This window comes from Ranitomeya imitator, chromosome 6 (assembly GCF_032444005.1).
Source record: "Ranitomeya imitator isolate aRanImi1 chromosome 6, aRanImi1.pri, whole genome shotgun sequence".
Lineage (NCBI taxonomy): Eukaryota > Metazoa > Chordata > Amphibia > Anura > Dendrobatidae > Ranitomeya > Ranitomeya imitator.
Window position 1 is genome coordinate 100,587,396 of NC_091287.1, and position 27,114 is coordinate 100,614,509.

Sequence of the window (27,114 nt, forward strand, 5' to 3'; positions counted from 1 at the left end):
TCACCTGTCCCCATGGCCTCCCCCCCTGAAGCATCACTGTCGGCAGCTTCCACTCTCTAGCACAGTCGGCCGCTGAATCATAATGTCATCCAGTGGCGCCGCTGTCTGTGTGAGAGAGAGGAAGCGCGGGCAGGAAGCAGGACAGATCGCTGCACATGCAGTATGTCCGCCCATGTCTCTGGGAGCCGGCGTGCTGCAGCTTCTCTGGGCTAGCTGTCAGCTTGACAGTCGCCACAGAGAACAGCCGACTCTCAGTCCAGGGGGCAGCAGAATGCATCTGCCGGGGGAGACACCGGCAGCCATCCCGTAGATACGCCTCTGTATACAGGGCTGGTTAGGCAGGGAATTCAGTAATACATATACAAATTCTGCTAAATTGGAGGACATGGAGGACCTGACAGGTTCCTTTTGTTAGCAGAAAATTACCTTTTGTTTAAATCTGGTTTATATAGTACGGTAAATGTATTTTTAAAAATTTCTGGCATTTTGTTTTAAAATCACAATCTGTATTAAATTTATAAAAATGTGAAAAATAGATATCTTGCCATTTTCACTCTAGCTTCTTTTTTTTAACTCAAACTTTCAGTTGTTTCAGAAAAAGCACACGTGCATTAGCCACAATGACCATACACTATGTTTTAAACTGAAGCATCTAATAAATGTGTGCAAAAGTCATTGTGAAGGAAGGGAGAGCAGGCTGAGCTGTGACATTGCCTATTATGATAGGTGGATCCTGTGTTAGCAGCAGTGTATAAAGGAGTTATCTGTCATTGTAATATTGACTCAGTTGATAAGGAGCCTACTGAAAACTCTTTCTGAAAGGATAGGAAGTGTGAGTCTAAAGTAGCCCCAGAGGTCACATTGCTAAAAATAGTTTAAAAAATACACATAACACAAATACCTGATGAAAACAATAGATCATTTTCTGATGATAGCTTCCATTCAATCATACAGGATTGTCCAGATAAGAACATTGTGTTACTGCGCAAATGTAGACAATTATCATGCATTTAACCTCGGTAGTTTGAAGATTTTCAGCTATGGCTGCTAAAAGATGAAAGAATCTACAGATGTATTTATCTATCTATCTACAGATGTATCTATCTACCATTTCTATAAGACTACAAATAAAAACAATAACAAAGTAAATTTCACCCAAAATAGCTGCAGCATACTAATTACATACAACAAAACACGATTAAGCTGTTCCACAATTTTACATTTTTGAAAACATTTTTTTAACATAATGACATTTAAAACCATCAAAGTGGCGTCACTAACATATTTATACAGACATGAATTTAGTTCAGCTATACAATGCTGAAAGGAAATGCAATATAAAACAATGTTATTATAAAGCACACGAATGACTACATTCCATCTGGCTGCCCATGCACTTATAATAATAGAATTCTTCATACAAAGAAATACTGTTCAATACATATTTCAACTTGTGGGCCCGAGGAAGAATGTATTCCTATAAGAAATAACAGACTTTTCACACCCAACTTTTTTTTTATAGCTAGAACAGCGCTCAGCTCGCAATCCTTAAGTTTTAACAAATTAGCTAATCCATATTACTATTTTCATTGGTAAAATCATCCTTTAACATTTATTTTTATGTAGTTTATTTATCTATTAATCTGTGCATCTATCTCTGTTTCTTATTATCCTTCCATCTATTTTCTCTCTATATTACCTATCTATCTATCTATCTATCTATCTATCTATCTAGCTAGCATGAAAATTGAAGACAGCGCTCCTCTTTAGAAAATTATACTGTGATAGAGCTATCTATCTATCTATCTATCTATCTATCTATCTATCATCTTACTCTATCTATCCATTTCCGAAAGACTGTTTCATTGAGAAGATCATTCCTCATCGCTTTATGTCCTATATATTTAGGCCCTTTTCCCTAAGATGATAATTTGCTCCAGAAGATCAGTTTCGCTATATAGATCACCTTTAAAAAGTTAAGATATATATATATAGATAGACAGATACAGTTGTGCTCAAAAGTTTACATACCCCGGCAGAATTTTTGCTTTCTTAGCCTTTTTTTCAGAGACTGTGAAAGAAAACACCAAAACTTTTTCTCCACTCATGGTTAGTGGTTGGGTGAAGCCATTTATTGTCAAAATACAGTAACATAGTAACATAGTAACATAGTAACATAGTTAGTAAGGCCGAAAAAAGACATTTGTCCATCCAGTTCAGCCTATATTCCGTCATAATAAATCCCCAGATCTACGTCCTTTTACAGAACCTAATAATTGTATGATACAATATTGTTCTGCTCCAGGAAGACATCCAGGCCTCTCTTGAACCCCTCGACTGAGTTCGCCATCACCACCTCCTCAGGCAAGCAATTCCAGATTCTCACTGCCCTAACAGTAAAGAATCCTCTTCTATGTTGGTGGAAAAACCTTCTCTCCTCCAGACGCAAAGAATGCCCCCTTGTGCCCGTCACCTTCCTTGGTATAAACAGATCCTCAGCGAGATATTTGTATTGTCCCCTTATATACTTATACATGGTTATTAGATCGCCCCTCAGTCGTCTTTTTTCTAGACTAAATAATCCTAATTTCGCTAATCTATCTGGGTATTGTAGTTCTCCCATCCCCTTTATTAATTTTGTTGCCCTCCTTTGTACTCTCTCTAGTTCCATTATATCCTTCCTGAGCACCGGTGCCCAAAACTGGACACAGTACTCCATGTGCGGTCTAACTAGGGATTTGTACAGAGGCAGTATAATGCTCTCATCATGTGTATCCAGACCTCTTTTAATGCACCCCATGATCCTGTTTGCCTTGGCAGCTGCTGCCTGGCACTGGCTGCTCCAGGTAAGTTTATCATTAACTAGGATCCCCAAGTCCTTCTCCCTGTCAGATTTACCCAGTGGTTTCCCGTTCAGTGTGTAATGGTGATATTGATTCCCTCTTCCCATGTGTATAACCTTACATTTATCATTGTTAAACCTCATCTGCCACCTTTTTCTCAATGTTTTCTCATTTTAAATCATGATGACAACTCAAAATATCCAAATTACCCTGATCAAAAGTTCACATACCCTAGTGATTTTGGCCTGATAACATGCACAGAAGTTGACACAAATGGGTTTGAATGGCTACTAAAGATAAAATCCTCACCTATGACCTGTTTGCTTGTAATCAGTGTGTGTGCATAAAAGCTGGGTGTCTGGGATCCAGACAGACTCTTGCATCATTCATCCAGCTACTGACTTTCCTGCATTGTGAGTCATGGGGTAAGCAAAAAAATTGTCAACGGATCTACAGGAAAAGGTACTTGAACTGTATAAAACAGGAAAGGGATACTAAAAAAAACCAAGGAATTGACAATGCCAGTCTGATTTGTGATTAACAAAAGGAAAATCATGTGCATTGTAAAAACAAAACCACAATCAGGTAAACCAACAAAAATGTTGTCCACAACTGCCAGGAAAATTGTTTGGGATGCAAAGAAAAACCCACAAATAACATCAGCTGAAATACAGGACTCTATGAAAACTAGCGGTGTGGCTGTTTCAAGATGCACAATAAAGAGGTACTTGAAGAAAAATGGGCTGCATAGTCGAGTCGTCAAAAGAAAGGCATTACTGTGCAAATGCCACAAAGTATCTAGCCTACAATACGCAAAACAGCACAGAGACAAGCCTCAAAACTTCTGGAACTAGGTAATTTGGAGTGATAAGACCAAAGTTGAACTTTTTGAAAACAACAATAAACGTTACATTTGGAGAGAGGTCAACAAAGTCTATGATGAAAAAAACAGCATTCCTACTGTAAGGCATGTAGGTGGATCACTGATGTTTTGGAGATGTGTGAGCTACAAAGGCACATGAAACTTGGACACAGTTGAAGGAAAGATGAATCTAGCAAGTTAGCAGCAAATACTGGAGGCAAATTTGCACTCATTAGCCCAGAAGCTGCGCATGGGATGTACTTGGACGTTCCAACATGACAATGATCCAAAACACAAGGCCAAGTCAACCTGTCATTGGCTACAGCAGAACAAAGTGAAGGTTCTGGAGTGGCCATCTCAGTCCCCTGACCCCAATATCAATGAGCCACTCTGGGGAGATCTCAAGCGCACAGTTCCTGCTAGACAGCACAGGAACTGGAGGCTTTTTGCCAAGATGAGTGGGCAGCTTTACCATCTGAGAAAATAAAGACCCTCATCCACAACTACCACAAAGGACTTCAAGCTGTCATTGATGCTAGAGGAGGCAATACACGGTATTAAGAAATGGGGTATGTGAACTTTGGATCCCGGTCATTTGGATGTTTTGGGTTGTCATTATGATTTAAAAAGAGTAAACACAGTAGTTTGACAATAAATGGCTTCACCCAACCACGAACCATGAGTGGAGAAAAAAGTTTTGGTGTTATCATTCATATTCTCTGAAAAAAGACCAAAAAAGCAAATATTCTGCCCGAGTATGTAAACTCTTGAACACAGCTGTATCTGTCTATCTATAAATCTATGTACCTATAAATCTATCTATCTAGGCTATCTATTTTCTATATTATCTATCTATCTATCTATTTTCTATATTATCTATCTATCTATCTATCTATCTATCTATCTATCTATCTATCTATCTATCTATCTATCTATCTATCTATCTAACATCTTACTCTATCTATCCATTTCTTTGAGAAGATCATTCCTCATCGCTTTATATCCTATATATTTAGGCCCTTTTCCCTAAGATGATCACTTGCTCTAGAAGATCAGTTTCACTATTATATCACCTTTAAAAAGTTAAGATTCCGATGTTCCTAAACCTTAAATTGTAGTCATACAATTTACTCTTACATTTCACTACATACCTACACCAGATAAATTTAGCTTGCGTTGAATGTAACTGTATACACAGATCGCAGCCAAGGCTGTAATGCTGTATAAACTACACTGCACAATGGAAGTCTTTAAATGACATGTCACCTTAAACATCTCGCACATAACAATAATTGGAACATTAGCCATGCTTTAATAAGAACTATGACAAACTTCTCACATTTTCCATTTAGCATTCAACAGATTGATATGTTAACTTCACTGTGTATAATACTGTACAAAAAAGATGAGATAAAGATTGCAGATTAATGAAACCATAAAATGTACCCAATGATATAGAATGCCCAACAAAGTGTCCAAAAGTGCCAAAAGTGGCTTTAGGTGACCGCCTCAGCTGTGTTGCATGTATATATTATATGATTAATCAAACAATAGTAATAATTTATCCTTAGAATAGGTCATCATAGGTCATACATATACATAATAGCTGCCTTATGATTTTTTATTAAAACTTCTCATACTGTATCTATGGCTAGCTCCTACTGTATTTATTTGCAGATGTGAGTCTTTCGAGGAAGCCCCTGGAACACTTAGAAATCAGTCTCTTGAAAACATGAACTTTCTGCCATATAAACGTACATAGACTGTAAACCGTCCCTCATTCCAATGTTAACGAGAAAATGCAAATAAATCCTCAGGTTACTTGTGACAGTTCAGAAACTTTTTTTTTTTGCTTTTGTTTCATTAAAGGTTCAATTGATGTTTAGAAAATCATTAACCCACTAGGCTTTTATCTTGTTTTATAGCAACTCTAGATATAGGCTGACAATTTGTACATTATCCAACCACAATGAGATCAGTTATTACATGTCTTTCGCGACATAAAGAATGCAAAGTCGTTATCTCCATTGTGACTGTGGACTGATGTGCACATCCACACATCTGCGGGTTTAATAAGAGCGACTGTTGTGTCTTCCTATTATCATGAGACATTGATATACCCCTGCTGAGATCATCAGCGTAATTAAACACAATAGCTCATGCTGTATATATATTTTACCCTAACTGATGTACGATACAATAAAGCCCAGACTGCTACAAATTACCACTTTTTTAATTCTTATTTTCAGTCCGATATCTGTGTATAAATTATTTACCATACTGTGAATTATATTCCTTATCTCCCATATACACTTGTAAAATGATTCGGTGATGCTTGGAAATAGGACTTATGGGGTCTCATCATTCATAAAGAAAAATTACACATATATATGACACATTGTCATATTAACCCCTTATTAACCATAAGCATTTTTTTACAAAACATATCTAGTTTACGTACCTTCATATGAACCTGTCCCTGGGGTGCCTGGAATATAAAAGACTGTGAACAGCACCTGGGACAGGTATCAGTCCGTGTGCATGCCCTGTACAGAGCTACATCAGTAATAACGGGGTATTGACATCTGGTCTAAAGTTCTGCATAAATGTGAAACATAACCTACTTTTTTATTATTGTTTTATTATTATTTGATCTAGTTTGTAGTAAATAAAACAAAACCAATGTATACTCTTAAAATCATCCATGTAACCAGACTGACTGCCCTGAGCACCGGCCGCAGGCTCCGCACCATGAGAGTGCTGGTCACTGACCCATGTGTCACACAACCCTATGATGACATCTCGGTGGCAGATAAAGAAGACTCAGTTATAAGCTCTGGTAACAAAGTACAAGAGGAGATGACTGTGACACAATAGAACCCACACCCAGGAGCTTTCACACTGTCACTCCATGTAAGCCTGGTGCCATCCCCCCATGTGCCAGCTCACAGTTGGCAGGAGCAGTGGAGGAGGACAGTCCTGATGACCTCTAGAAGAAGTACTGGGTTTGTCCAGCAGGTCCTCCCTCCTCCTTCCTCCCTCCTTCCATGTATGTGCTTACTACCTGATGCCATTGCATAAAGCTCCCTCTGCTGCAGCACCTGGTAACACACACACACACTGTACCTTGGGCGGCAAACCTTGGCTTCTTCTTCCCCCTTAACTTGACTTTCTTGTTTCCTCCTCCATCCACTTGTATGGGAGCCTGTCTTCAGTGCACTTTCTGTGTAGATGAGGAGGGGATGAGTAGGGCTGATGTTATCTCTGGTGGCTGAGGCTGCTGTGCCTCCTCTCCAGGAGAGCAATGACTGCTGTCTGGGTGCAGATTCATACATAGATAGGCTGTGTGTTACAGGGGAGAGGTGTGAGCCTGATAGCACCTCACTCACACTGATCCGCCCTGTGCACCACCTCCCAGTCTCCTGCTCCCTGCCTGACACTAACACAGGACTGCAGGGGCTTCATACCCTCCACAAGTCATGAGTGTCACCCCTTCACCCTTTTTGTCAGCAGTAATAGCATTTTGCATTCTAACCTCTCAGGCACAAGGGTCTCTTTATTCACCTCTTCTCCTGCACATGTTGGATCCCCCCTGATAGTTCCTTGTGTCTTGTATATTCTGCACCAGTTACTTTCTCCTCTTTCCCTTACATCCAACACCAACCTGTATGAGAGGTCGGTGCAGGGCTTGAGATGCTGTAGGGCGCCCCCCGGGGGAGGAAGGATGGCTGGTACAGTGCTGTGTACAGCTGAGACATGAACTGTATGTAACCTGTGGGTGATGCGTTGGTATGAAATGATATACGTTCTGTAATCCGACAGGGGGTTAGAGCTGTGCCATAACCACTTCCCTTCTGACCTAGCGAGTGTGGAAATGTTCACACTTGTGTAGATCAAGCTTGCAGTTATAGTGAGGCTGGGGCGACAGGGCGACTTAGATTGTGGCAGGTCACATGGCCATAGATCTCTCTATGCCACTGCTACATTTCTTGTAGCAATGTAGGTGGATGGGATCGCATTGCAAGGTGCCACTACAAGGACAAGCAAGTCACAAAAACTGGCCAAAAAGGTTTTTTGAGACTTGCTTGTCACAGTTGCTGTAACCTGCTGGTCTCAGTGTGACCCCATTCACCTGTGATGTAGTAGCGACATGGAGCGATCTGTAGCCACGTGAACCGTGCCGTGGCCATAGTCACAGTGCGCCTTTCAGTCTTATGATATGTTCACATGTTGCGTTTTTGCAACGTTTTCTCCCTGTACCATAATCCAGAGCAGCCGTAAAAACGCTCTCTATAATATTTTTATCTCGTTTTATTTGCATTTTTTGTGCAGACTTTTTACTTGCGTCCTTCATTTGAATGGGTGAAAAGCGATGGAAAACTGCTGAAAGAATTAACCTGCTGCAAAAATGCAGGAGAGCTCAAAATATGCAATGAAAAAAAAGTCCAGCACGAGATTTCAGAAATCTCATTGATTATGCTGGTAGTGTAAACACTGCATTTACGCACCAAATACACTACGTAAAAAACGCAGCAAAAACACCACGTTTGAACATACCCTTACTTTGAAAGTTCGTAGTAGAATTAGTGGTAGAAGTGAAACAATGGTGACACAACAGCAACCAGCACGACTTATAACATTATTGTTGCAGCCCTGATGTACAACTCCAGGCTTTCTGGTCCTAATTTAACTCTAAGATTGCCAGAGTCTAAGGCTATGTTTATTCCCTGTTAGCTGCTAATGGTAAGGTGAGAGGATAACCATAGAATTCTTCAATGTAATTACTAATGGGAGGTTTAGAATTTTGTTATAGGTAGTAAGCAGACTAATATAAAATTACAAAAAATACAACGTTGTAGTCTAGTGGGTTCTAAAGGAGTCCATGCGGTCAGGGCTGTCATTAGGGCATTACTGCCCTTACTGGCGTATGAGGCCAGGTGAGCCGACGCTGCCACCAGGAATTTCTGGGCCCCATACTGGCAAAATTTTGGGGCCTCCTTGAGACTTCGCCCAAGCTCCACCCTAGCTCCGCCTCCACCCCTAGAACCTTCCACAGTCCCACCGTTCACTTTTGGAAAATACAGGGATCACTATTGACATTATACACAGAAGCTCTGTATATAGTGTATAGGTAATCCAGTGACTCAGCAGTGGCATTATTCACAGGAATTCTGTATATACTATACAGAGAATAGTGTACATGTAATACAGTCATCATAAGTAACTGTATACACAAGACCTCTGTATATAATATACAATGTACAGTATATTATCAATATACAAGTAACACACTGACTCACCGGTAATGTCTCTAGTTGAAGTCCTTCATGTTCGCTTTTCTTCTTCAGTCAGTGTACAGGTGACATTATACACAGAAGCTCTGTATATAGTGTCAGTGTACAGTGATCACCAGTGACATTATACATAGGAGCTCTGTATGTAGTGTCAGTGTACAGGTAATACAGGGATCGCCAGTGACATTATGCACAGGAGCTCCGTATATGGTGTCAGTGTACAGGTAATACAGAGATCACCAGTGACATTATACACAGGAGCTCTGTATATACTATACAGTGTATAGTGTACAGGTAATATAATGATCATGAGCGACATTATACACAGGACCTATAATATACAGTGTATAATATCATTCTACAAGTAACACACTGACTCACCTGTGATGTCTCTAGCTGAAGTCCTTCATCTTCACTTTTCTTCTTCATCCAGCACAGATCGCCATCACTTCTTCCAGCCAGGACTCGTCTCTGCAGAAAATAACACAATTATCTATAACTAATCACCTCCAGAACACATTCCCCATTTTTTCCCAACCTCTATATTACACGAGATTAAGAAAAAATGCGACATAGTGTCGCCCTAAAAGGTAACAAGACCCCCCACTCAAAATATTATTTTCAAAAATAAAATACATCATAAATATCTCTTAGTTAGCCCCTACATTAATAATATCCTCCATCCTGGCCCCCTTGTGTCCCATTCCTGGCCCCATATGTTCTCCTATCCTGTCCCCATGTGATCTCAGATCCTACCCCCATGTGTCTCCATTCTGGCCCCATGAGTTTCCATTCTGGGCCATATGAGCTCCCATCCTGTTCCCATATGTCTGTATTCTGGTCCATGTGTCCATTCTGCCCCTATGTGTCTCCATTCTCCTATGTATAATGTCACTGGCGATCACTGTATTACCTGTACACTGACACTATATACAGAGTTACTGTTTATAATGTCACTGGGGATCACAGTATTAGCTGTACACTATATACAGAGCTTCTGTGCATAATGTCACTGGTGATTCCTGTATTACCTGTACACTGACACTAACTACAGAGCTCCTGTGAATAATGTCACTGCTGAGTCACTGTATTGCCTGTACACTATACACTATATACAGAGCTTCCATGTATAATGTCACTGGTGATCCCTGTATTACCTGTACACTGATACTATATACAGAGCTCCTGTGTATAATGTCACTGGTGATCACTATATTACCTGTACAATATATACAGAGCTCCAGTGTATAATCTCACTGGTGATCACTATATTAGCTGTACATTATATACAAAGCTCCTGTGTAAAATGTCACTGTATTACCTGTACACTAACACTATACATTGTATACTATGTACAGAGCTCCTGTGCATAATGACACTTATGTTAATATTAGTACTCTGTTTTTTATTAATGATCAGTATTATAGTATTCGGTCACTATGTTGTGGTAATATGTGGTCTGGTCATGGTGTGGCAGTATTTCTCTCTTGTATATGGTATTATTCGGACACTACGTGGTGGCAATATGTGACCTGGTCATGGTGTCGCGGTATTTGTCTCATGTATGTTGTATTATTCAGTCACCATGTGGTGGTGATATATGATCCAGCCAAGGTGTGGTTGTATTTTCTCCCTGTATGTGGTATTATTCAGTAACTATGTGGTGGTAATATGTGGTCCAGTCATGGAGTGATGGTATTTGTCCCTTCTATGTGGTATTATTCATTCACTATGTGATGGTAATGTGTGGTCCGGTCATGGTGTGATGGTATTTGTCCCTTCTGTGTGACATTATTGGTAATTTTAAAAAATATATGTGACACATTCCATTCCCTCAAAGAAAAATAAATAAAAATATACCTAAAAAGAGCATTGAGAAAGGATTGAGAAAGATCTGTACCTAGGACCGAAACGTCGCCACATGGGCTATTAAAAAGCATTTTATAACTTTGGATTTGTTGTGCTGCCTCAACTTTTTTGGAAAAGTATTTACTAGTACTGGTATGTATCTGTGAGGCATCTGCACCCTACCACTTAACTGTGCTATTTTTTCAATTTTTTTTTATTTTTTAGAAAGAGTATTGGATATTTTAAGAAATGTTTAATAGTTTAGAGCAGGGGTGGGGAACCTCAGGCCCCAGGGCCATTTACGGCCCTCGATGACCTTTTATCAGACCCTCAGGCAGATTCTCAGGGACCGCATTCTTGGGCAGAGAGGTGTATTTTTATTACAACCAGCTCATTATTTTCTTCTTGCTCTGTTAGCACACACATGCAGTGTGTACTACTGAACACTGAAGGGCATGCAATAAAAGATTACATTCTGAAACCAGTGCCACAGTCATGATGCACTTTGTGGGAGGAGTTTGTACGGCCCCCAAAGGATGGTATAAATATCCAAATGGGCCTGGGCAGAAAAAAAGCTTTCCCACCCTTGGTTTAGAGTATAGCAGGGTGCTGGCAAATGAGTCTACCTTGTCATGGTGGCGGCTTAAAAAATATTTTGGCCAAAACAAAAGCTGATGACTATGTATGTGATCTGGTGTTAAATGGGAACTGTTAATGTGTGATTGGTGAGGACGTGATGCAGAAGTGGAGTTTTTTCAAAAGTGGACGTTGGGACTGTGGAAGGTTCTAGGGGTGTAGGCAGAGCTGAGGTGGAGCCTGGGCAGAGACTCAAGGGGGCCCAAAAATCTTTCAAATATGGGGCCCTTAAATTCCTACTGGCAACGCTGGCTCACTAGACTACAATGTTATCCTGAATATGCTTCCACAAAACCAGGAGAAGGGGGAATGAAAATGTTAGAAAAAAAATAAGTAGTGTAATATATTTATACATTTTTTTGTTCTAGTTAATATCCCCTTTTTCCGAAAAAGAAGAAGGGGATATTAACTAGAACAAAGAAATTCATAAATATATTAACTATACAAGGGCAAATAGCAGCTTCAGATGCTGCTTTTCATCCCTCCTTTTAACTCCCACATAGTCTACCAGTGATTGGAGCATTGTGACATAGAATCAGCATCAGACTGGAGCACCTTGGGCCCACCAGAAAAAAATATTCTTGGGGCCCACTATGTAGCTACATAGAAATAAATACAAGACCACCAGTTGTGCAGTAAAACATGCTAATATCAGGGTTTAATAGAAGGTAGTACAAGTCTTAATTATTTAGCAGGGGTTGGGGTAGCCCCCTCATAGGATATAAAGTAGTCCCCTTATAGAATATAATGCAGCCCTCATATAGTATAATGAAGTCCACCCATAGAATATAATGTAGCCTCCTCATAGAATAAAATGTAGCCCCCTCATAGAATATAATGTAGCCCCCTTATAAAATATAATGTAGCCCCCTCATAGAATATAATGCAGCCCCCTATAGATTACAATGTAGCTTCCTCATAGAGTATAATGCAGCCCCCCACAGAATATAATGTAGCCTCTCATAAGGTATAATGCAGCCCCCACAGTATATAATGCAACCCCCTTATAAGGTATAATTCAGCCCCCATAGAATATAATGTAGCCCCTCATAAGGTATAATGTAGCCCCCACAGAATATAATGTAGCTCCCTCAGAGTTTAATGCAACCCCCTCATAAGGTAAAATACAGCGCCCCATAGAACATAATGTAGCCCGCTCATAGGGTATAATGCAGCCCCCCACAGAATATAATGTAGCCTCTCATAAGGTATAATGCAGCCCCCACAGAATATATTGCAGCCTCCTTAGAGTATAATGCAACCCCCTCATAAGGTATAATGTAGCCCCTACAGAATATAATGTAGCCCCCTCAGAGTTTAATGCAACCCCCTCATAAGGTATAATAGAATATAATGTGGCCCCCTTATATGGTATAATGCAGCCCCCACAAAATATAATGTAGTCCTCTCAGAGTATAATTCACCCCCCTCATAGGGTATAATGCAGACCCCTCAAAGGGTATAATGCAGCCCCTTATAGGGCATAATGCTGCCCCCCTCATAGAGTATAATGCTACCCCCCTCATAGGGTACAATGCTGCCCCCCTCATGGGGTATGATGCAGCCCGCTCATAGAGACTAATGCTGCCTCCCATAGGGTATAATGCAGCCCCCCTCATAGTGTATAATGCTGCCCCCTCTCAGGGTATAATGCAGCACCCCTCATAGGGTATCATGCAGGCCCCCTCAAAGGGAATATGCTGCACCCCTCATAGAGTATAATTCAGCCCCCTCATAAAGTATAATGCAGCCCCCCAGAATATAATGAAGCTTCCCTCATAAAGTATAATGCAGCTCCCTCCACAGAATATAATGCAGCCCACCTCATAGGGTATAATGCAGCCCCTGTCATAAAGTATAATGCAGCCCTCCCCACAGAATATAATGCAGCCCATTCATAGTTTATAATGCAGCTCCCTCATAGGGTATAATGTAGCCCCTCTCATAGGGTATAATGCTGCCCCATTCATAGGGTATAATGCAGCCTCCTCCCTCAGAATATAAGGCAGCCCCCCACATAGCCTCACATGGAATATAATGTAGACCCGTCCATAGAATATAATCCAGCCCCACAGTCTTATGGCCATCAGGACTCACTCACTGATATATCCATAAAAAACAAACACAATACTCATCTCTCCTCCTCGTTCCCACGCTGCTCTTGGCTCTTCTCTGGTGTCAGAAGCTGCACTGCCGTCTGCCTGGCACACAGAGTATACACGATGAAGTGACGTAAAGCGCACCCGCTGTGTCAGAGGCAGAGCGGAATGATGGGAGAGGGAGCGACATTTGACGCGCTCTCCTCCAATATTGCTTTCAACTATATCGGCATCTATGATACCGATACAGTTGAATGCAGCACGCACTGGGGGACACCACTGGCGCTGGACCCCCTGACTTACCAGACGCGTCGGCTGGGGGACCCTGGGGGAGCAGGGAGTAACACTGCCCGCTGTTAAAGTGAAATGAATATGAATGAATATTCACCACTCTCCACGTCCATGAGGGCATGGGGAAGAGTGAATATTCATTTCTCTTTAGCAGCGGAGACAAGTTTTAGCTGCAGGAGCCGGCTTCTGCCTCCTGTCACCTGCTACACTGGCACAGGGTGGGCCTCCCGAACTCACGGACCCCGTAGCAGCTGCGTGGTGTGCCACTATTAGTGACACACCACTGACTGGGGGACCTGGAGCAGCGGGGGCCCTAGGCAGCTGCCGGCCCTCTATGTCAGCAGCTGTCAGTGCCTGGGCCCAAAGGAGAATCCTCTGGTTCTCCGGTGGGCCAGTCCGACCCTGCATGGAATAGCAGAACTGGCATTTTTCTGCTGGTCTTTACTATGCCCTGAGTTATCTAAGGAAGCATACCATTGGACCACTTATACTTTTATGGCCTATTGTGCAATAAGGGCACGGTAAGGACTTTTGATTAGGGCCAGCTTTCAGCTCAGGGGTCACCTCACAAGAAGGTGACCGAGATTAAGACATAAGGATTTGCAGTCTTCCCCCTGTTAGGGTAAAAAAAAGGATTATTCATTTCAGGCCCTCTGACGTAAACTTGACTGCTACCTGATGACTGTATGACAGGGGAGTAAGACAGACCTAATTTACCTCTACATTGCTCAGCCTTGCTTTTTTTGTTTTCTCCTGAATGACCACACATATGACTATACTTAAGACTGTTGCTGTGGTTTTTAGTCCCTTTGAGTGATTACTGTATGCATACTATGGTGACTAATATCTGCTTTTTGGAAATGCATGTCATTTGATGTCTAGTGTTCTCTTGTGTCACGGAGACACGTGTCTACTAGTTTTGTAGGTGCAATTCTACACACCCACTACTGTGGGCATGGATATGTGTTTGTTTGTCTAATTGTGGATTCATTGTTTTTTTTTTTAAGGTAGCTTTAAGTAAAGGTTAAGTTTTAGTGTTCAGCCATTTTTTTAGTTCTGGGTCATTTGGGCAGACCCATTGAGTAGAGGCTACTCAAGTTACCGATAAGGCAGGTGTTACATCACTGTGATATATTTATGAACATTCACCGTGTTACCACTGTCGCTGCTCTTCAGCACCTGTTGCCTTCTCTCCAGGCTGTTCATGTTGAAGCAAGAATCAGACATAGGCCGGAGTCACACTACCGTATAACATGGCCGATTGCTGTCATAAAACATCACATAGCACTCGGTTCAGTGTTATACTATTCTGCAGATCACATCTGTGATTATTTTCTCATGCCGATTCGGCATGCGAGAACAGTCGATTGGCAATGAGGCTCGTCTTATTCGCACCCATACAAGTCTATATGTGCGAGTGAAACATCGCACAGCACTCGGATATCACCATAGTGCAGTGCGATATACGCAGACGTCGGCAGCAGGGGAGATGGAGAAATTACTTTCTCCGTCTCCTCCGCAGCTGTGCTTTGATCATGTCATGCGAAAAGATTGGAGCACCATAGCATAACACTCAGCTCACACTCACAGCAGAGAAGGAACCGAGGGTTATTAGCATATTGTATCCAATGCTCTCACATCCCATGCTATACGCTAGTGTGACTCGAGCCTTAGAGGACAGACTAGCCGGGGCTTGTGAATTGGCACTGTCTGTTTACTTGATGTCATGTGGTCGGCACAATTGTGGGGAAAGCTTGTCTCGGAAGGAGTTTTCAGGTCTCTACTCTTGTACTGTGGTCATTACTCAGCATCAAGACATTATGCCCTGGTGACCTGGGCGACAAGTACAATGCGGACACTGTAGAAGTGTGCTATGGCGATATGTACATTTACAGTAAAGCAATCTGCTGCGACTGATTCCTCCCTGCTTGTGCAGTAGGAAAAATAGCACTAAGTCACACCCACTTGGCCCTTTGTTCTTTACAGAATTTCTATGACTTTTTTAGGATAATGCAGATAATGCCACAGACTAAAGCTCCATTAACATGTCCTATTGTCATCTACCCAGTGTTAAAAAGCAGGATCTATTACAAATGGAGAAAAAAAGGAGCACACTTTGGTTTCCAGTTGCATTGTTTTTCGTTCTGTTTGTAATGGATTCACTTTACTTTAGGTGTCTATGAGCATATCTAGTGGACATGTGCAGTGCTTAAAAAATTGATCTATTGATGTGTCAGATAACTGATCACAATCTGTTATGATCTGTTTCCCATATACTATAATGTAAAAAAAAAAATCCAGATGCAATTTTTTGCAGGACAAAAAAGTTTTGCAGATCTTGCTAAAAAATGGATTGCAGCTAGATTGGAATCAAACTGAAGAGCTTTTTGGATATTTCAGTCCCAGTTCAAATTAATAGATCCAGTAGTGGATTATTTTATTTCCATTTTTGTCATCCCAAAACAGATCTAAATTTGTAAATAACTGCTGGACTTGTGACCAAAATCTAGCAAACAGTTGCGGCAAATATATTACTTGTTTAACCATTAAATTCTAAGGCTGCATTTGTGCTGCACAATTTTCAGGAGTATGTGTTTCTTGAAAATCGTGCAGTGTAAACAGGTTGCTGATCAACAACAAATAAGCAAAAGGCCCTTAGTTTAGTTTTTGTTCAAGGATAAGTGCACACATTCAGGATTTAAGCAGAAAATTTAGCTGAAAATCCTGATGTGTTGGCAGAAAAAACGCTGTGTAACAAACATGTTTTTTGCAATGCTTTTTTGATGATTTTTCCCCATTCGGTATGGGTGACATCTGCTGCGAAAATGCGGCAACAATTATCATAGAATGATAGAATGTTATAGTTGGAAGTGACCTCAAGGGTCATCGTGTCCAAACCCCTGCTCAATGCAGGATTCACTAAACCATCACTAAACCATCTCAGACAGATGTCTGTCCAGCCTCTGTTTGAAGACTTCCATTGAAGGAGAACTCGCCACCTCTCGTGGCAGCCTGTTCCACTCATTGATCACCCTCACTGTGAAAAAGTTTTTTCTAATATCTAATCTGTGTCTTCTAATTGACATGCTGTAGATTTGAATCTTCTGCAAATCTGCAAGGAAAAAAAGCAACATGTGGATAAGACTTCAGGAGTCTCATTTACTTTGCTGGTACTAGGAAATCCTTGAGTTTTTTTTACAAAACTGCATGGAAAAACCATAACGCTGCCTGATACACAGGAAGCAGAGTTTCAGAGTTATACATATATGGCTGAAACAATACAGCAAGGGTCTGATGGAAGCTGCCCGTGGATAGGGCAGCATGTATCAGCTCTCAGGTTCCATTAACACATTTCCTACCATGTGGTCATAGTTTGGGAATTCACATTTGTGCAGTGTCTAGAAGCTCTCCCTTGTTATGTAATTAACCTGACATGTCCCCGGAAGAAGCGAGCAGCGAAACGGCACCCATCAGGTGTGGGGGAGGCACAGCCTGCTACAGGGACCTATAGCACCATCCACCACTGTTTACTCAGGTAATGAAATCATGTATATGAGCATTGTATTAGCAAACACTGGGATACGGTTGTAAGGATATGGTCACAAATTACAGGACCTATGTCAGTAGTGTTTACATCTTGCGGGTATAACGCTGTTATACAAGAAAGGTCACAAATTACAGGACCTACGTCATTAGTGTTTACATCTTGCGGGTATAACGCTGTTATACAAGAAAGGTCACAAATTACAGGACCTACGTCATTAGTGTTTACATCTTGCGGGTATAACGCTGTTATACATGAAAGGTCACAAATTACAGGACCTACGTCATTAGTGTTTACATCTTGCGGGTATAACGCTGTTATACATGAAAGGTCACAAATTACAGGACCTATGTCATTAGTGTTTACATCTTGCGGGTATAACGCTGTTATACATGAAAGGTCACAAATTACAGGACCTATGTCATTAGTGTTTACATCTTGCGGGTATAACGCTGTTATGCAAGAAAGGTCACAAATTACAGGACCTATGTCATTAGTGTTTATATCTTGCGGGTATAACGCTGTTATACATGAAAGGTCACAAATTACAGGACCTATGTCATTAGTGTTTATATCTTGCGGGTATAACGCTGTTATACATGAAAGGTCACAAATTACAGGACCTACGTCAGTAGTGTTTACATCTTGCGGGTATAATGCTGTTATGCAAGAAAGGTCACAAATTACAGGACCTATGTCATTAGTGTTTACATCTTGCGGGTATAATGCTGTTATACATGAAAGGTCACCAATTACAGGACCTACGTCAGTAGTGTTTACATCTTGCGGGTATAACGCTGTTATACATGAAAGGTCACAAATTACCGGACCTACTTCAGTAGTGTTTACATCTTGCGGGTATAACGCTGTTATACAAGAAAGGTCACAAATTACAGGACCTATGTCATTAGTGTTTACATCTTGCGGGTATAACGCTGTTATACATGAAAGGTCACAAATTACAGGACCTATGTCATTAGTGTTTACATCTTGCGGGTATAACGCTGTTATACATGAAAGGTCACAAATTACAGGACCTACGTCAGTAGTGTTTACATCTTGCGGGTATAACGCTGTTATGCAAGAAAGGTCACAAATTACAGGACCTATGTCATTAGTGTTTATATCTTGCGGGTATAATGCTGTTATACAAGCATATTATACTACGTACTTACATAACCTAGCCCCTGCATCTTTTATAGCCTACTGATATAGAGTACTCCTATGTTAAACACTACTTATTTATTTTTACTTTTTCTACTGATGAACCTCATCCACTAAGTAGCACTTTATACTAGCATACTGCTCCTTCTATTACTTTATTAGTGGTACTTATTTTTGTGCATTTACCATATATTCTCATATATAAGCCAAGTTTTTCAGTACTTTTTTTGTGCTGAAAACACCCCCTTCGGCTTATACATGAGTCATTGTCCCAGAAAGACGGCGGGGACGGGGAGTGGCGAAGCAGCGGGTCAGAGAGGTAGGAGCCAGTGGCTGTGGCTTAAGCCTGTGCCTGCTGTTAAAGAGAAATGAATATTCACTGTGCTGTTAGTGAATATTCATTTCTCTTATAGTGTGCACAGTTACAGCCGCAGCCACCGGCTTCCAGCACACATCCTACTTACCTTCCCTGCATGCCCTCACTGCATCTCCTTCTGGTGCCAGCAACTTTTCTGGCTAAGACATCAGGTGTCCCTGCTCATTAAGGTAATGATTCACCTCTCTCCACTCCCATAGGCTTGGAGTGAATATTCATTACCTTAATGAGCGGGGACACGTGATCGCTCGATTGGAAGAGCTGCTGGCATCGCAATGAGATGTAGCGAGGGCGCTCAGGGAAGGTAAATAGGTTGTTTTTTTATAGAAAGCATGCATGGACAGGAATGAGGAGCCATGCATACAAGGACAAGGATGGGGAGCCATGCATACAAGGATAGGGGATAAGGAGCCATGCTTACAAGGATGGGGATAATAAGCCATGCATACAGGGATGGGGAGCCAGGCATACAAGGACGGGGATGGGGAGTAATGCATACAAGGACAGGACTTGGAGCCATGCATACAAGGACAGGGAAGGGGAGCCATGCATACAAGGAAAGGGATGGGAGCCATGCATACCAGGATAGGGATGAGGGGACAATGCATACCCAGCTTATACTTGAGTCAATACGTTTGCCCAGTTTTTCGTGGCAAAATTAGGTGCCTCGGCTCATACTCAGGTCAACTTATACACAAGTATATACAGTAAGTATTTTTTTAGTGGTTGTCTCACCAGTTTACGTATACTTTTGGTCCCCTCATATATTTATTGCTATTATGCTATGCGTCTCCCTTCTTTTTTGGTGGTTTATAGCCCTGTCTTTTTTAATCATCTTATCATTGTCTTTTATTTTCTATAAATAAAAATTTATTTTTAAATTTAATATTTGTGAGTTGGAATTACTTCTTGTCTAGCGGCTACTAACCACAATAGACCAGGTTGGTGCATTTGGGTTTGAAATGTCTAACAACTACTTACCTTTTGGACATATAGGAACTTAAGTAATTAACCTGTAGTTCCTGGAAAGTGAAACTTGCAACAAGATCTCATGTTTCTTCCTCTTGCTTGAAGAAAAGAAGATATATGCAAACAATGCCCAGGAGAGCTCAATGATAGGTCATTCCACTGTTTACATTCATATAGGTAGGGTATGATAAAATCTCCCAGAGCCCTGGGCAGATAAATCAAACCACTTCTGCTCTCAGCCTTATGATCTCGGAATGAGGAAGAGCAGAGAATGTCTTTTTCAGCTTCCTGCAGTAAAGATTGCCGCAGATAAGCTCTTCGCTCTCACTCTTTAGATTTCTCTAAACCTATTTGAACCTGATTCAGCAGTCAAGTACGAATCAAAAACAAAGATTTCATGTAAACTCCCACATTGTCTTTTGCTTTTAATATAGATGATAAGTGTCATAATGAAAGTAGCACCTATAGCTCTTAGTCTTTGGCTGCTGCGCATGAAATTTTTATTTATGTAACGTCTTACGTATGTATGACCTACAAGGGTGCATCAGATCTTAATGTTTTTGCTTTGACACAATGGGGAACTCCATATTATCACTGCATTTTTCTATCAGCATATAACTGTTAGATAAGGTCCACTTAAACCTTACATAAAAGTTGGTGTAACCCCGGATCGGCCAACCATCTAATATGTATGAGGCTTTCAGATTGGCGACATATGGATTGTTGGGCATCATGGTGGCTCAATCGTTAGCACCGGTGTTTTGCAGCGCTGGGGTCCTGGGTTCAAATCCAACCAAGGACAACATCTGCAAGGAGTTTGTATGTTCTCGCCGTGTTTATGTGGGTTTCCTCTGGGTTCTCTGGTTTCCTCTCACACTCCAAAGACATACAAGTAGGGAATTTAGATTCTGAGACCCAATGGGGACAGCGATGATGATGTCTGTAAAGCACTGCGGAATATGATGGAGCTATATAAGCAAAGCATAATAAATAATTGTGCAGTTGGAATTTAATTACGGTACCTACCGGTAATCCTTTTTTTCAGAGGGGAGATAAGTCGTAGCCAGAAGATACCATGAGCGGCTCTCATAGAGAAAACAGGGACACTCCAGTGTTGGGAGTATCAGGACACTTCAGTTCCACTATGATTATTCAACTAATTAAAATACAACCAAATTAGTGGTCTACACATAAAATAATGTGAATTAAAATACCTTTATTGTAAATACAAGTGGGTACGTAGTGGCAAAAGAGAGAACACATACACATGTAAAATAATAACAACAATGAAATATATACAAGATAAAATTGCTGCTATCAGACCAACAACCTTGAGTAGGAATAGCTCAAATAATATAATAATCCATGTAAAATGCAGAAGATATATTCAAGCCAGGTAATCGATTAAGTGCAAATGTGCCAAAGATGTCATAATATAAGGATATCTCCAAGTGAGAATATATAATCATTAACAGGTGGAGGTGATTGTACAGTACAATATGATGTATATTAATCTATAACGTATCCTGTTATATGAATACTAATATGAAGTAACATGATATGTTGAAAAACAAGGTTACACCTGTATAGGATCCAGCAGAACATGTGGCGCTCACCCCGACATGCGTTTCGGTATGTACCTGACAAATTATTATTGCTAATATTTAAGTTATTTCTACTCAAGGTTGTTGGTCTGATAGCAGTAGCTTTATGTTGTATATATTTAATTATTGTTATTATTTTAGATGTGTGTACACTCTCTTTTTTGCCACCACCTACCCACTTGTATTTACAATAAAGGTATTTTAATTCACATTATTTTATGTCTAGACCACTTATTTGGTTGTTTTCTCAATGGTTTCCTTCTTCTCTGATTGGTCTGTCTACTTGATCCAGCAGACACACATTTTAATAACAAAACCAAAAAACACCAGACCATATATGCATCCCCAATATAAAGTACCACGGGTGCTCGGATATACACAGGGTTCAGTGCGACCAAAAGTAAATAGAGAACCTAGAAAAGATAGCACTCAAACGAACCAGTAAAGTAAAATAATCTTTATTAAATGCAAACTGAAAATAACATAAAAGTAGTAGTACACAGGGAAGTCCAGGAGATGACAATGTATCTTAAAGATACATCAGATTTTCTTAAAAAGATTGATTCTATGTATATCGAGGAGGACTCTCTGCTGGTGACCTGTGATGTGGAGTCACTCTACACTAGCATCCGTCATCAGGATGGCTTAAGAGCCGTTTCACAGTATTTGTCTATGACCTCTCTCTCCCCTAGTGACACCACCTTTATTACCGTTTTGCTTGAATTTCTTTTGACTCATAATTTTTTTCTGTTCAACGGATCCTTCTTCCTGCAGCTCCAGGGAACAGCAATGGGGGCGGCTTGTGCGCCTTCATATGCGAATCTGTTCCTGGGGCTGTGGGAGAGGGATCTGTTCTCGTCGGATCGGGGTTCGTCGATGGAGCGGGTCCTCTTTTGGACCCGTTATATCGATGACATTTTCCTGATCTGGCGAGGTACCCCTTCTGAGTTACAGGTATTTTTTCAGGAGTTGAATACTAATAATTTAAACATTCGTCTGACTTACAAGTTTGATTTTCATCATATAGATTTTTTGGATGTCCTAGTGGAGAGGGGGACTGACGGACTGTTGGGTACCAACGTTTTCCGTAAGGACACTGCGGTGAACTCTCTACTTCATGCTTCATCATCTCACCCACCCCATGTGATCAATGCGGTTCCAACTGGACAATTTCTTCGCTTAAAAAGAATTTGCACATCAGTTGAGGCCTTTGAAGTACAAGCTGAAGACCTCAAACAGCGGTTCCTATCCCGTGGATACAGTAAAAGGAGTGTGAAAAAGGCATTTAACAGGGCCAGAAATACCAGTCGACACCAACTGTTGTTCTCCAATCCACGAGTTAAATCTAATCAGCAGGTAAGGATGATCACCCAGTATCATTCTCGGTGGAAGAAGATGTCGCAAATTCTGGCCAAACATTGGCCCATACTCCTTGCCGATCCAGTTCTTAAGCAATACTTACCACTCCACCCATCGATAGTGGCCCGCAGATCCAAAAATTTGGGTGACCATTTGGTACATAGTTACTTTACACCTAGTAGTCCATCACCCATTTTTCCAACTACACTGGGTCACCAACGTCCCCGTTGGGGGTGTAAGCCGTGTGGGAACTGTATTGCTTGCCCGAATGTTTATAATGCGACCCACTTTTTGTCCTCAGATGGTTGTGAATTCACAATCACTCATTCTATCAATTGCTCCACGACCATGGTGGTATATCATGGTACATGCCCTTGTGGCAAAATTTATGTCGGCTTGACAACACGTGCTCTTAAGATTCGTGTACGTGAACACGTCCGTGACATTTTGGCAGCTAAAAAGGTGGATAACGCAGAATGTTTAAAAACAGTCCCTCGACATTTTAAACGTCATCATGACTGTGATCCTTCTGGATTTAAGATCATTGGTATAGATCATTTGATAACCACATTACGTGGTGGGAATCTCAGTCGCCATCTTGCACAGAAAGAAGCGAAATGGATTTGGAGACTCAAAACTTTGCAACCTCAAGGCCTAAATGAAACTCTTAGCTTCTCTTCTTTCCTTTGAATCATCAGCCCTTGTTTTTAAATTGGCTTTTTATGTGTTTTTAATTGTCTTATTTTCTACCTTCTTTTAGCCTTTCTGGATGTCAATACTCTACAGTCGCTTAGGAAATATATCTGTGTCCTTTTCAGCGGAATGAACATTTTCGATATCTCGCTTTGCACATTTTTTTGATACCTTCATGGGAGTCCGAGTTGTTTGCATGTTTTTGTATGGTATTTATTTAATTGCTTTCTGTATATTTGTATATTTATTATGTATATGTAATGTATTGTCTTTTTTTATATATGGATATTCTTGTCTGGCTTTTGCTGATTTATGATCTGTATTTTTCTATGTACACATGCCTTTTTTTGGCACATTGCACTTTTGTGCACTCATATGGTATTTATGGCTTTTATATTGCTGTATATTTTTACTCATGCCTCTTTGGCTAGATTATATAGGTTTTTCATTATATATATTGTGTATACCCATTCTTGGTCACTGTGCACTTTTTGGTCGGCTATTCAGCCTTTACACAAATCACTCACCTGCTTCTTTCAATGCGGGTTTTATTGTTCTCGGTCCCCTCCACTAGTGCGAAGTTTGGTTCTGTTGCCGGGCAACGGTGTGGGCGTCTCCTTTGGGTCGGACGCGGGGATCCTTTTTGTGTCCGTCTCGCGCCTTTCCGGTGGGCGGGACGCGGACGATCCCCGTGCCTTCTCTTCTGACGCCTTCATCGTTTCCATGGCAGCGCTCGGACCTTTTGCGCAGGCGCTTCTGCCTGCTTGGCTGTCTGGCAGCAGTGGCCTGATTGGTTTTTTTCCGCAGCTTGCGCTCTCAGAGTTTTACTGTTTGCGCATGCGCGCTTATGTAATTAGCGTTCCAGTATGGGCTTTCTGATTGGTTCTTCTCGTTTTAAATACCTCATGATTTTTGAAGTACGCCACACCCCCGGAAGAAGGCATTGCGCCGAAACGCGCGTAGGGGCTTGTCGGCAGTGTGTTTCCAGCAGGTAAAGTTATGGTCTCTTTATGGGTTTCACTCCTCCTGTACTTCTTCTTTTTATGGAGCACTACATAATCTTGCAGGTTCAGCTTATACTTGGCACTTTGCCCTTTTGTACTAATTTCTGGACACTTGCTATTGTGATTAGCTCATACACAGTACTTTTGTATGGGAGGTAGTGTATGCCTATCTATGCACTGCGTGTTACTGCCTGTTGGTTTCCACATTGCCTGTTTTTTGGTGACCACTTGTCATCTCCTGGACTCCCTTGTGTACTACTACTTTTATGTTATTTTCAGTTTGCATTTAATAAAGATTATTTTACTTTACTGGTTCGTTTGAGTGCTATCTTTTCTAGGTTCTCTCTCACACATTTTAATAAGCTCACGTACATTTATCACTATCCGGGTGATGTTTCCCAGAACCCACATATATATAGTAGTGGTTAAAGGGACTCTGTCACCTGAATTTGGAGGGAACAAACTTCAGCCATAGGGGCGGGGTTTTCGGTGTTTGATTCACCCTTTCCTTACCAGCTGGCTGCAATATTGGATTGAAGTTCATTCTCTGTCCTCCACAGTACATGCCTGCGCAATAGCGTTATAGAGAAAAAGTGCACCAAAACAGCACAGTTCAGCAGCGGCTTTAAACACACAGTGGGCATGAGAAATCACATTCACTTTACTTAGATATTTAGGGCATGTTCAAAAGTAGCATAAATGCTAGTGTTTTTTCTGCGGCATTTTATTGTGCAGAAATTTTGCTTCATTTACTTGTCCAAGAAAAGTGGCTGTGATTTCATGAAAACTCTCACTCACTATGCATCTAAATACGTTGCTGAACTGTGCAGTTTTGGTGCTTTATTTCTCCGTAGGTTTCCTTGGGGTGCCTGAATAAAAAGTGCGTAATAAACAGTTGCTTTATAAGTGCAGAATCTATGCATTTCTATATTATAAAAAAAAGGCATTAAAAATGCAATAAATACTGGAGGAAAATGAGTTAAAAATGTTGCAGAAATGCAATAACTTGAGAAGATTATTATTGTGTTGTGTAATGCGGACACCTGCAGAAAACATACAGGAAACAAAAAACAGTAGTTATGCAAATTGTGGACAAGGCCTCACAGTCACAAAACACCAATGTTACGTTCTCCCAATGTTTGTGTGGGTTTCCTCTGGGTTCTCCGATTTTCTCCCACACTTCAAAGACATACTGATAGGGAATCTAGTTTGTGCTCCCAAATGGGGACAGTGATGATAATGTCTGTAAAACACTGTCGAATTAATGGCGCTGTATAAGTGAGTACAGTAAATAAAATAAATAAGCTTACGTAAACATGAGAAAGTTCTGGCTGCTACAACTATGAATGAATGAATGAATGAATAAAAAATATATCCATAGATAACAATCGTTCTGCATACATTGTGACAGTCCCCGATTTGGATCTATGCCCTGCAAGTGTCTGTTTAATGTCCCTCATTGCCACCGCCCCACTGACATCGCATCCTGCCAGGGTAGAAAGAAATGGTAAATTGGTGTAGCTTGAGGGTGTGGCTAGAGGGTGGCATAGTTTGATCCTCTTTCTGTTCTGTAAAGATTCGGAGGTATACATGCAGCCCCTTCATTTCAGAGATTTGGTAGGGGCCTAATTGTTACACCCAAATCAGAAATTATTGATGTCTTTTCAAGTTGTCCAAATAGCACTTACCTATCAATCTATTTAGGAAAACACCTTAACTGAGAAATTTCATACATTTCCAAGCAGAAAAAAAAATCAAGATTCAGAACTGTTATTTTATGTGAAAAAAATAAGTGTACAATGAAATAAACAAATCAGGAATGTGGACAGCTCCTCTTTATGGCGGACCAGTCACCAGGTCAAAAGTGGACAATTTTGCTCTTATTTTATTCCCCAGTGAGGTTTTTTTTGTAAACCCGCCATACAGTTCTAGAGATATGGACCTTTTTATATAGTGTTGAGTTTTATACAAGGGGGTGTTGCTCACAGGATTCCCTGGGGGGCATGTCATTAGGCTGCATTGCATAATTAACCTGTGAGCAAAGCCCCCATGTAAACCATAAAAATGAGCACTAAGTACAAAGGCCAATATCTCTGGAGCTGTATGGTAAATTTAGTTCAAGCAAAAAACAGAACACTAAGGGAATAAAATGTGAGCAAATCTCCTCGTACCTTTCCAACTGCACATTCAGCATCTCCCACACTACCTCCTCATCCCACCCTCTCTCTGTTGGAGTCCCCCGAGGCTCTGTTCTAGGACCCCTACTCTTCTCAATCTATACACTTGGCTTGGGACAACTCATAAAGTCCCATGGATTCCAGTACCACCTCTATGCTGATGACACTCAGATCTACCTCTCTGGCCCAGACGTCACCGCTCTGCTGTCCAGAATCCCAGAGTGCCTATCAGCCATATCCTCCTTCTTCTCCTCTCGCTTCCTCAAACTCAATGTGGACAAATTTGAACTCATCATCTTTCCTCCATCCCATATATCTTCCTTACCTGATCTATCTATCACAATCAATGAC

General features: G+C 41.0%; 1 protein-coding gene across 2 annotated transcripts in view; it reads right to left on the reverse strand.

Moving 5' to 3' along the window:
- SATB1 (SATB homeobox 1) overlaps positions 1 to 7,000 on the reverse strand; it is a 235,187-nt gene extending 228,187 nt beyond the window's left edge. For both annotated transcript variants that reach the window (XM_069729966.1, XM_069729965.1), the window contains exon 1: positions 6,832 to 7,000. The gene's annotated coding sequence lies outside the window, so the exon portion shown is untranslated. The remainder of the gene's footprint in view (positions 1 to 6,831) is intronic.
- Between the last annotated feature and the right edge of the window lie 20,114 nt (positions 7,001 to 27,114).